Genomic DNA, 10,924 nt, shown 5'->3' with positions numbered 1-10,924 from the left:
TCTTTGCAAATTCCAAGAGTGAGAGGACAACAAGGGTAATGTCGACGAATGGTTGAAGCTCAAGTGAGAACCTTAGAATCATTGGATAATTCTCACCTATACTTATCAAACTAAATGGAGTGAATCCAAAAAGGCCCTGTAAAACCAATTCTTGGTTATTGTGACAGTTTTAATGCTTTCCACGACATTATGAGACAAAATTGTACAATTCACGAGATTGATAGCGCTAAGTCCTTTACAAACCTTAGTCAAGGTCTCAAAACCTAAATCCTACAAATTAGCTATGGAAGTCATGACAACATCCTCCACTAGGGTACAATCATTCACGAACCCTATAAACCCTAGATTTGAAATGTATTCATGTGATTTTCAGGGTTCCTTAATCATAAAGTAGCTAAGTTTTGATGGGATTAGGGACTAATAGGAGATCTTGGTCCTGTAATTGATCCATGCACTTAGAGAGATTTAAGTGTTTGACGTATTTGAAGCGAAAAAGGAGAAAATATAGGAGTGCACGGTAACTAATTGTGGTGTCTTGGGCTTCCTGTGTGGGAACTTCGTTCTAAACTCTGCACACCATGGATCTCAATAGCAGATCATGTGGCCCAGATAGCCATGTCAAGATGAGGCCTAGACTGCACACCATGGATGGCAAGAGAAGATTTTGCGGACCCGATAGCCTTGTCAAGTTGAGAGCTACAATACTTCTTGAGGGAAGGAACGATGGCGTAGTGGGAATCAATGATGGTTTTACAGCCATTGAAAATCCCGAGCTATGATCCTGGGAGTCCTTATTCCATAGAGAGAGTCGATAAGGTATCGAACGTTTTTCAAACCAAGGATTCGCGCAAGGTAGAGAGAATGCAGGGCTTAGCATGTCATGATAAACCCTCTAGGAGCAACAATACCCTATAGCTTGTAGAAATCTTTGTGCTTCTCTCTCTTCATTTTTTACCTTTCATTTACAGAAATTGTAGCATCCATTTTGGCGAATTAATCTAGTGACAAGGCACTATCATATCATTCCCTCCACTCATTCCTTTTATTATAGAAAAAATTGTATAAGTGTCATCATTCCGCTTCCCCTCGAAATGTCGCCAAAGAGACGAACAATTTTTTTTTTTTATTTGCCATCTTTTTTCTCCCTTTTGAACATCACCAAAGAAACAAATAGAAAAAATAATATAGGTGCCATTGTTCCCCTCGAAATGTGTGGCCAAAAAAATATAAAAAATATTTATTAAAATAAATCAAAAGTAGGAGGAGAAAGACTAATTGAGAGTTTAGCTCAAACTATTGTCTTATAACACCTTATCATGTAGTAGTGATTTAGCTAAAATTGTGATATCACCCACAAATGCATCAAACATATGCCAACCAATCTTGAAATCAATATGGACAGGAGCTGAATTCTTGCTAATCAGAAGAATTAGAAATCTGGTAATTTAACGGACTATAGAAGACACCTTGAGATAAACTTGATAAACAAGGTCATCATAGCAGTGTGTATGGTTGTCGTCCCATTAGGCAATGATATCATGAGGCAATGCATGATCCTGTCTAATCACAACCGCCTCAAATACGTCTATACAGAAACCAGTGACATTGCTTCAGTTACAAGTCATGGCAAATGCAACTGTGACAAATTCAGGGAACCCATGTTTAATGGGAACTCCAATTTTCAATCTCTTACAACTGGTTGGTTGTTCCAAACCACAACGCATTGCTGTAAATCAACCGAGCCAAATGATAGTTTTAAGATTGTTGATAGTATTATGGTGGCTGGACGGCGATGATGCACCAGGGGAAGTTGTTCGGAGAGCTGAGCTTTATTACTGCAGTACCCAACTACACTGTAGCCATTACCCATAACATTCGCTATCTCATTAGTAGAACCCGCAATTTCTCCATCGTCTAGCCCAACAACACCGCTCACACAGTTGAACTGTGTCTTTTGGAGCTCTGTCAATAACTGTGGTTGTGTAAAGGTGGGAGAACCATGGGTCTTCATGAAATTAAAACTTTCGTTTCGTAAATTCCCAATTGCCCAGCTGTCATCCAAATGGTTCCAATCTAATCCGAATATCATATTAATAAAAAATAAATAAGAAATGAAATGTGTGGTTGGTTATCATTTACAGGTCACTTTGCCTTTATTTGGAAAAGTCTGGCCATGCCTATTTCTAACTCTATAGATCCATTAATGCACCTTTACCGTACTTGCCATTAATACACCCTTACCGTAGCTGCCGCAACCCCGAACAAAGACTAAAAACAAGTCACTAAGCCAATCATTATTAGATTAAACTCGAAAAAGACTTAAAAAAAAACAAGTCACTAAGCCAATCATTATTAGATTCGTGCATGGCACCATAACATATCATGGTATCTGTAGTCATATGTATCCATGCATTTTCTGGCAGCTCTGTCACTCAACTTTGGGAGGCTCTACGGCACCTATCAAATCACGATTAAGATATACACATTGTACGCATAATGACGCGCCCATTTGAATTCTAAATTTTAATTAGAAAACACGCCTAAACAGAAATTTGAATTTCAAATTCGAGAATGGCTGAATGATTTTAATGACGCGTCCATTTGAAATTTGAATTTCAAATTCGAGAATGGCTGAATGATTTTAATGATGCGTCCATTTGAATTCTAAATTTTAATTAGAAAACCTGCCTAATCATAAATTTCAATTTCAAATTCGGGAATGGCTGAATGAATTTCATCCACTGAGTTTCAGCTTTGTGAGGGCAAATGGAACGTCAAATTTGGCGAGCCTTATTTGTCCACTGAGTATCTGAGGATGATGAGTATCTGCATCTGGTAATGGAGATGTGCTCAGGCGGAGATCTGTTCGATAGAATCGTTAGCAAGAAGAAAACAGTACCCTTTTCCGAAGAGGAGGCCGCAACCATCCTGCAAAAGTTCATGGAGGCCATCAGTTACTGCCACTCCATGGGAATCGCCCACCGAGATATAAAACCTGACAACATTCTCTTTGCCAATAATTCAAATTCTCTCGCTCAAATCAAGCTCGCAGACTTTGGGCAGGCCTCCTTTTTCTCTCCAGGTATGATAATTATGTTAGCCCCCTTCCCCTGTCATTAAAGTCAGAAATTTTTTAGCATGGATTAATGAATCCCTGGTTAAAACCCTCAGATTAATGTATGCAGGGCAAGGATCAATGCAAGGAATTGTGGGTACTCCGTATTACGTAGCACCGGAGGTGTTGGAAGGGAAGGATTACGGTGAGAAAGTGGATGTGTGGAGCGCAGGGGTAATCTTGTACATAATTCTGAGTGGAGTTCCCCTTTTCTGGGAGACACGCCGCAGGAGATATTTGAGGCAGTCCTGTGTGGGCGCCTTCGCTTCCCATGTGATCGGTGGCTGTCGATATCACACTCCGCTAAGGACTTGATACGCCGGATGCTCTGCAGAGACGTGACCAGGAGATTGAGCGCACATCAAGTCCTCGGTATTCCCTCTATTCTTTTCTACCATTTTCTTCTAATCGTGAATTTTGCAACTTCATTACAAATTGTTGTTGGGTTGTGTAAGGTTCATAGAATATTGATGGGAAATATTCGTTTTGCTGCAGAGCATCCATGGATCACCACTCATGCGCTGCCTAATCTCAGCTAATTTGATTGGCAGAAATTTTTTTGGGTTGTTGGACAGTTAAAGTGAGATCCCAAAAAAACAATGAAATGTCCTATTGTAAAATACGGTGAATGTTAAGCTCCATTGATTTTACACAAAAGCTACCTTGATTTATGGAATTGCAGCTTTTCTTAACTTATGGAAACCAACTGCAGTAGTTTCCTTAAGTTAAGAAAATCAACTGCAATTACTAAGTTTATAATTAGGAGCTACTAAAGTGGTCCATCACTTTGATCTGATCTCTACCTTGATTTGTGGTTTTTCTAACACATAGCTTTTAGAAGCTTGATGGAAGCTTAGCTATATGTTTATCTGTTGGTCCCCAAGCTCATATCTCAACCCCCTTCAGTTTTACACCATCTAGCTGAGATAGCAGAGCTTGGAAGTGCCTTCAGAATTCTTGTGTTCTTTTTCTTTTGCTTGGATTGAAGCTGGAGTGCTGAAGAAGTAGCAGGCAAGTGGACTGTGGCCTTCATCAAAACATCACCAATGGCTAGAGGTAACTCGTATCCCTGGGTATTAAGTTTCAGTGATTCTTTTCAGTTATTCCGCATGCAGAATCGCTGTTTAAGTTTATGAATTTCTAACATTTGGTATCAGAGCCCCCTTTTACCTCTGCCTTGCTGTGTGTTGGAATGATTCGGTTTTGTCCCTCATACGCCATCATGATGCGTTCATAATTGAATTAGTTTTCTTGCTTGACGACATACAACTTTAAATTATGATTGAGCCATGCCTCTGGTTCTCCAAGATTATTACCTCTGTTTATAATTAAATAATATACCTGCAAATTTATGATCACTGTTTGTCCATATACCGGCGCCGAGACTGTGGAACTGTCTGTAGTAGATTGGTATCTTGATATTACCATGAATTCGTGGGTAAAAGGACCACAGTCGTGCATTCATGAGGATCTGGAGTGTGGTAGTTATTTTCTGCATTAAATGGAAGTTTTACTGCGGATGGCCGGAAGCTTGAAGGGAGTAGCAAGGTTTGTTTAAACTGTTAATTATATGCCGTTGTTATGTATAATCACATCTACAGCTGTATTGGCATTGAAAGGTATTGAACCGAATAGCATCAGAAGCGGAGAGATATAGCTGCCGCCTGTAATAATAGCCAGAGCAAAGATATATATATACAACAGTTAACCATGACTGTTATAGATATATATAGCCTCGGTTGCGGAAGGAGTAGGCGTGGTAATTATTGGTATAAAACTGTATGCGGGCTCGTGTAGAGGTAACGCTATATGATATAGCGTATACATATAGATACATCTGTTATGCTGTTAGTTATGTCTGTTAACGGTGGCACGTTGGAGGTGAGAAGCCGTCAATTGAATCAGCCGGTTGAGGAGATGCGCCGTTCTACATGGTAACTCCTGTCCATAACTACTACCCATAGCAAATAAAGACAAGAAAGGCTGTGGATGTGTGCCAATAGAAAAATATATATACATGCGTATGTCTGAGATGTTGCCTGTTGTATATTCAATAACTTCTGGAGCACTGAGAGCATAACTTCCATTGAGAGAAGGAACGAGTCCAACGGGCAGCTCTATTATGATTTTGAGATTGATAGCCCCATGGCCCACAGTCTCATTTCTGTGACCTGTGCGAGGAATAAGCTCTATGCCCATTTTGTCAATGCTCCGCTTCAGGACTGGGCAAGGGACGAGGCCATGCTGAAGCACGTTCATGAGTCTTTTGAGACAGTGGGTGTCTCGGATTCAGGCTAGGATTCAGAATTTCCTTGTACCCATTTCACGAAATTATGGCTGCCATGTAAGTCCAGTTTCTCTGCATTGCCATCTAGAGTTTTGAATTATTTGACTTATTTGATTCTGTTTCGAGGAGTCGTGAATTATGTATATTGTCTGGCTGCTGCAACTCTAATAGTCCAAAAGCAGTTTTATGTTTCAAAACACGGTGTGCATTTTGTGAACTTCTTGGGGGAGGTATGCTTTGGGTTTCACGATTGTTTTTGGGGTTGGGGAAAGGCTTTGTGGGTTGCATATATAATTGCTACAATTTTGTGGAGTGATCAAAAGCCCCTCTAACAAAATAAATTGTATATTATTTGCTGCAACTCTGTAAGTACTAATTTGGGGTTTTCAAGTGTGTTTCAAACATGGTGTGTGTGTTTTACGAGATTTTTTGTGGCCATGATGTTGTAATGATGAATATCAATGGGAGTAGTAGCTGCCTCATTTGTGTTTGCTTCTGCTTCGTTTTGTATCATGCAACGTTGGTTTTCTCTTGTATTTTCTCATGTTTGTAGCTTATATGAGTAGATGTATACACATATAATGTCTTAGGTTTATATGCACTCAGCAGCAACGTTGCTCATGGCGATTTCACTGTTGATTGACTTTAAGCGCTTTCTCATTATTTTGTCCAAGACGTGCATCTTCCAATCACTGTTGCACATGTTTGCTAGTGTCTGATGCATCAGCTGATGTTTGACAATGAAGCGTTATATGCTTGATTATATGCAGCCCATCTGAATGAATTGAATGATCAGTTGGATTAGATTCTTGAAAATGAAATGGGATATTATCCATTTTAGAATCGGAAAGTTAAACCACATTATACTCGTTTTCAAGAAAATTCATTAATTGATCATTGAAAATAATTTATTCATTTATATTATTTTCATTTAAATAATATCACAACAAATCAATAAATATGGTTTTTTTTTTTTTTTTTTTTTTAATGGATTGAAGAAACAATATTTGCGTGTGAATAAAGGGTGCTGTTGATATAAATCATGGTTCAGATCTTGTGAGCAAAATAGCTTGTTTGCTGGTCTATTTTGTTGTTTTATAAACTTAAGGACGGAGCCTGAAGTCAAGCCAGCTAGTCTTCGAACTGCATTTGCTATGCAAATGCAAAGTAGATCAAAGCTGATTCAGTCAATCTCCGGGTTAAGTTTATAAATTGAACAATCAATTTGTAGTCATTTTCGGTAATGCTGACTGCTTTTGATTTTGCTGGAGAATTATTACAGTTTTATGGAGTTTATTAAAATGCCATTTTGACTTACTCCTTTCAGTAAACATTATTTTTCTCTCTGGTTAAGGTTTGTTTATGCGACAAAATAATGTCTAGTGATCCATATAATTTTAATTAATTAGAGAATAGCCACAACATCTTTAATTAAATAAAATTGTATATTGATTGGCAAGATCACATAAAGATAATTTAGACATTAAATTGTAATTAATTACACTGAATATAATAAATTTTATCCCACAGGAATTTTTATTATATTTATGTGATTAATTAGGATAAAATTTCATAACCTACCCACAGGAGTTATGAATTAATAAGTTTTATCATAAATTTTTATTGAATCTGTTTGAATTGAAAATTTAGCCCACAGGCAATTTTCATGTCATTTGATTCAATTCTTATTAGCATATTTTACATTGGTAAAACATGAAAGTTCATAAAGTTTATTGAATCTGTTTGAATTGAAAATTTAGCCCACAGGCAATTTTCATGTCATTTGATTCAATTCTTTTTAGCATATTTTACATTGGTAAAAACATGAAAGTTCATAAAGTTTTATTGAATTTGTTTGAATTGAAAATTTAGCCCACAGGCAATTTTCATGTCATTTGATTCAATTCTTTTTAGCATATTTTACATTGGTAAAACATGAAAGTTCATAAAGTTTTATTGAATCTGTTTGAATTGAAAATTTAGCCCACAGGCAATTTTCATGTCATTTGATTCAATTCTTTTTAGCATGTTTTACATTGGTAAAACATGAAAATTGTTAAGCCTCAATTTTAACATAAGCATGTGATTCTTTATTTTGATGCAACAGTACAACTTGCAAATTTCTCTGAAATTCATTCTGACATTCCCGAACTTAAGGAAGCAATCTCGTTTGTTTTTTATGAATCTAATATGGTTAATGTTAATATTAACACATGGTGGATTGATTCTGGATCAACAATTCACATTTCGAATTCCTTGCAAGGTTTGCAAAACCTAAGGAAGCTAGTGGGAAGTGAGCAAAGCATCTTATCAGGAAACAAGATGGGCTCGCATGTGGAAGCTATGAGAACATGTTATTTAACTTTAAGTAGTGGTTTTGTTTTGGAGTCAGAAAAGACCTTTTATGTTCCAAGTTTTTCTAGAAACTTGATTTCAATTTCAAGGCTTGTACCTTTTGGATATTCCTTAAACTTTTCAGAAAAATCTTTCAGTCTATTTTATAAATCTGATTATGTTGGGAATGGTATTTTGTCTAATGGTCTTTACTACATTAATTTACAAAACAAAGTCACATATGATTCAATGCATGTTCACACTGGCACTAAAGGATGTGTTATTAATGAAGATTCCTCTAAATTATGGCACCGGAGACTAGGTCATATCTCCATAGATAGAATTAAAAGATTGGTAAATGAAGGAATACTTAATACTCTAGATTTTACTGATCTTGAGACTTGTGTGGACTGCATAAAGGAAAAGCAGACCAACAAGTCAAAGAAAGGTGTCGATAGGAGTTCAGACATATTAGAAATCATACATACTTACAGATTTTATCTCACAGCACTAGGATTGTGGAATCAAGAAATGCAAAGTTTCTTGAAAATGACTTGATCAGTGGGAGCGATCAAACCAGAAACATAGTTTCTGAGAAAAATCATTCAGAATCTCAACCTCCCACTTCAAGTGAAAGATTGGTTATTGTTCATAGCACTCCTCAAGTACAAACTGGTGTTGAATAACCAATTGTTGAAGTTCCACAAGCTGCTGACGATATTCCAGTAGATCAAGGAGTTCAAGAGTTGCCAAGAACTTTTGAACAACAAGTTGAACCACATACTTCTCAGGAAGATGATGGTACAACATTAAGAAGATCTACTAGACCTAAGAGATCAGCAATTCCTAATGTATGCTCAAGTCTGCACAAGACCTGACATTGCATTTGTTGTGGGAATGTTGGGACGATATCAGAGTGATCTAGGTTTAGACCACTGGAGAGCTGCAAAGAAAGTAATGAGGTACCTTCAAGGGACCAAAGACTACATGCTTATGTATATCCTGTTTGAGGCTATTTTACATGGTGTATGGCTTAAGAATTTCATTTCTGGGCTTAGAATTATGGATTCTATATCTAAGCCATTAAGAATATATTGTGATAATTCAGCTGCTGGTTTTATGGCTAAAAAAGTGGGAGTCGAAATAAACACATCGACATTAAGTATTTAGCTATAAGGGAACGTGTTAAAGAAAATAAAGTGGTCATTGAGCACGTCAGCACTGAGTTAAAGATCGTTGATCCTTTGACTAAGGGCATGCCACCATTTAAATTCAAGGATCATGTATTGAATATGGGACTTGGTTCCATTATGCAATTTTTCATTGTATGGACAATGTTAATGAAATTCTTAATTATTGTGATGTTTTTTCTCATATTTATGTGCACCTTAAGTTGATTTGAGAAAATTCATTTAAGAAGGACCAAGAATAAACATAGGGTTTATTCATTAAGATATTGTTGCCACCTAAATTATAATAAGAATAAATGCATAGTAATACATGGAAGATAATACTCATCATAAGAGGACTTATCGCCATGATTCATGTATCTATTACTTAATAAAGATTGTCAATGGTTTTTGAGACATTAAGTTTGGAAGTATGGACCAAGTGGGAGAATGTTAAGCTCCATTGATTTTACACAAAAGCTACCTTGATTTATGGAATTGCAGCTTTTCTTAACTTATGGAAACCAACTGCAGTAGTTTCCTTAAGTTAAGAAAATCAACTGCAATTACTAAGTTTATAATTAGGAGCTACTAAAGTGGTCCATCACTTTGATCTGATCTCTACCTTGATTTGTGGTTTTTCTAACACATAGCTTTTAGAAGCTTGATGGAAGCTTAGCTATATGTTTATCTGTTGGTCCCCAAGCTCATATCTCAACCCCCTTCAGTTCTACACCATCTAGCTGAGATAGCAGAGCTTGTAAGTGCCTTCAGAATTCTTGTGTTCTTTTTCTTTTGCTTGGATTGAAGCTGGAGTGCTGAAGAAGTAGCAGGAAAGTGGACTGTGGCCTTCATCAAAACATCACCAATGGCTGGAGGTAACTCGTATCCCTGGGTATTAAGTTTCAGTGATTCTTTTCAGTTATTCCGCATGCAGAATCGCTGTTTAAGTTTATAAATTTCTAACAGTGAAGCCTTGGGTAGAGATTCCAGGTTTGAGTCTCGTTATTTCCTTTATGGCAGGGTTGTCTGCCCGGGTTCTTACAGTGGGCATGTTCATGATGAAAATAGTACCTCGCCTAGAATATTTTTGGGTTTTTGTTAAGATCTATCTTTAATTTTTGGTTGAGGATTCATCTCATATGTAACAGGCTTTTCAAGTGTAGAACGCGGCATATGGTATAATACAGAAGAACTCATGATACAGAGACCCTTTGTGCAATGGGAGATGAGTTCCGTGAGGTGTGAGAAAGGTCCGTAGATGATAGGTCAAATCACGGCTGCATAGTGTGTGATATACCGTGACTGTAAATATGTCAATGCATAGAAATAAATATACAGAAAGAGCGTTTTTAGCTTCTGTGTCTTCTTCTCGACTCGTGGCAGAAATAAATTTATGTACTGATGGGTTCTTCTAAAAATATTAGATTTATCTTAGCAATTCAAAAACGAGTCAATCATGTATACTTTCTGTTTAGAACAATTTATGTAAGATTTCAAAAACCATGTTTCATTATTATTGGGCTAATTTTATCCTCGCTCTTATTACCATTTTTAAGTTAAGTTTTTATGAGATTTAAATTGGCTAAGTTGTAGGATGTAATGTTTATAAGATTGATATTCATTATATGATTAGTATTATGTTAAAAATATTAATGTGGTTGATATAGTGGAAGATTTCATGAATATAACTAAAAAATTATTGCATTAAAAATAACTAATACACACATTGACATGATTAATCATATATAAAAAGTTACAAAGGTACTTATTAGAATTGGAATAATCTCAAATCCCTAGGAAATTCATGGGTGGGGGGAGCCAATTCCCTTGAGAATCAATTTAGACCTTCAATTAAAAAAATAAAAATAAAAATCAACAAATCTTAGTCTATCTTAAGTTGAAATAAGGAGCTTTCGTCAAATATAATTCTTTTATTATAAAATAATTTTTTTAATAAAATAATTTATTTTTTTAATTATTAAAACATTTAAATATTGTTAGAGATTTCTGGAATAA

The 10,924-nt window shown here is 36.3% G+C and overlaps 1 pseudogene across 1 annotated transcript; it reads left to right on the top strand.

Annotated features, from left to right (window-relative positions):
- Positions 1–2,834: 2,834 nt before the first annotated feature.
- Positions 2,835–3,680, top strand: LOC149139488 (calcium-dependent protein kinase 24-like; annotated as a pseudogene). Its single transcript, XR_016264000.1, has 3 exons — positions 2,835–3,082; positions 3,186–3,487; positions 3,611–3,680. The product of XR_016264000.1 is annotated as a calcium-dependent protein kinase 24-like (transcript).
- Positions 3,681–10,924: the final 7,244 nt, after the last annotated feature.

This window comes from Pinus tabuliformis, chromosome X (assembly GCF_031772625.1).
Source record: "Pinus tabuliformis cultivar Carrire ecotype Pingquan chromosome X, CPIR1, whole genome shotgun sequence".
Taxonomy (NCBI): domain Eukaryota; kingdom Viridiplantae; phylum Streptophyta; class Pinopsida; order Pinales; family Pinaceae; genus Pinus; species Pinus tabuliformis.
The sequence above is the reverse complement of the archived record's forward strand: the minus strand, read 5'-3'. Positions and strand labels throughout refer to the sequence as shown.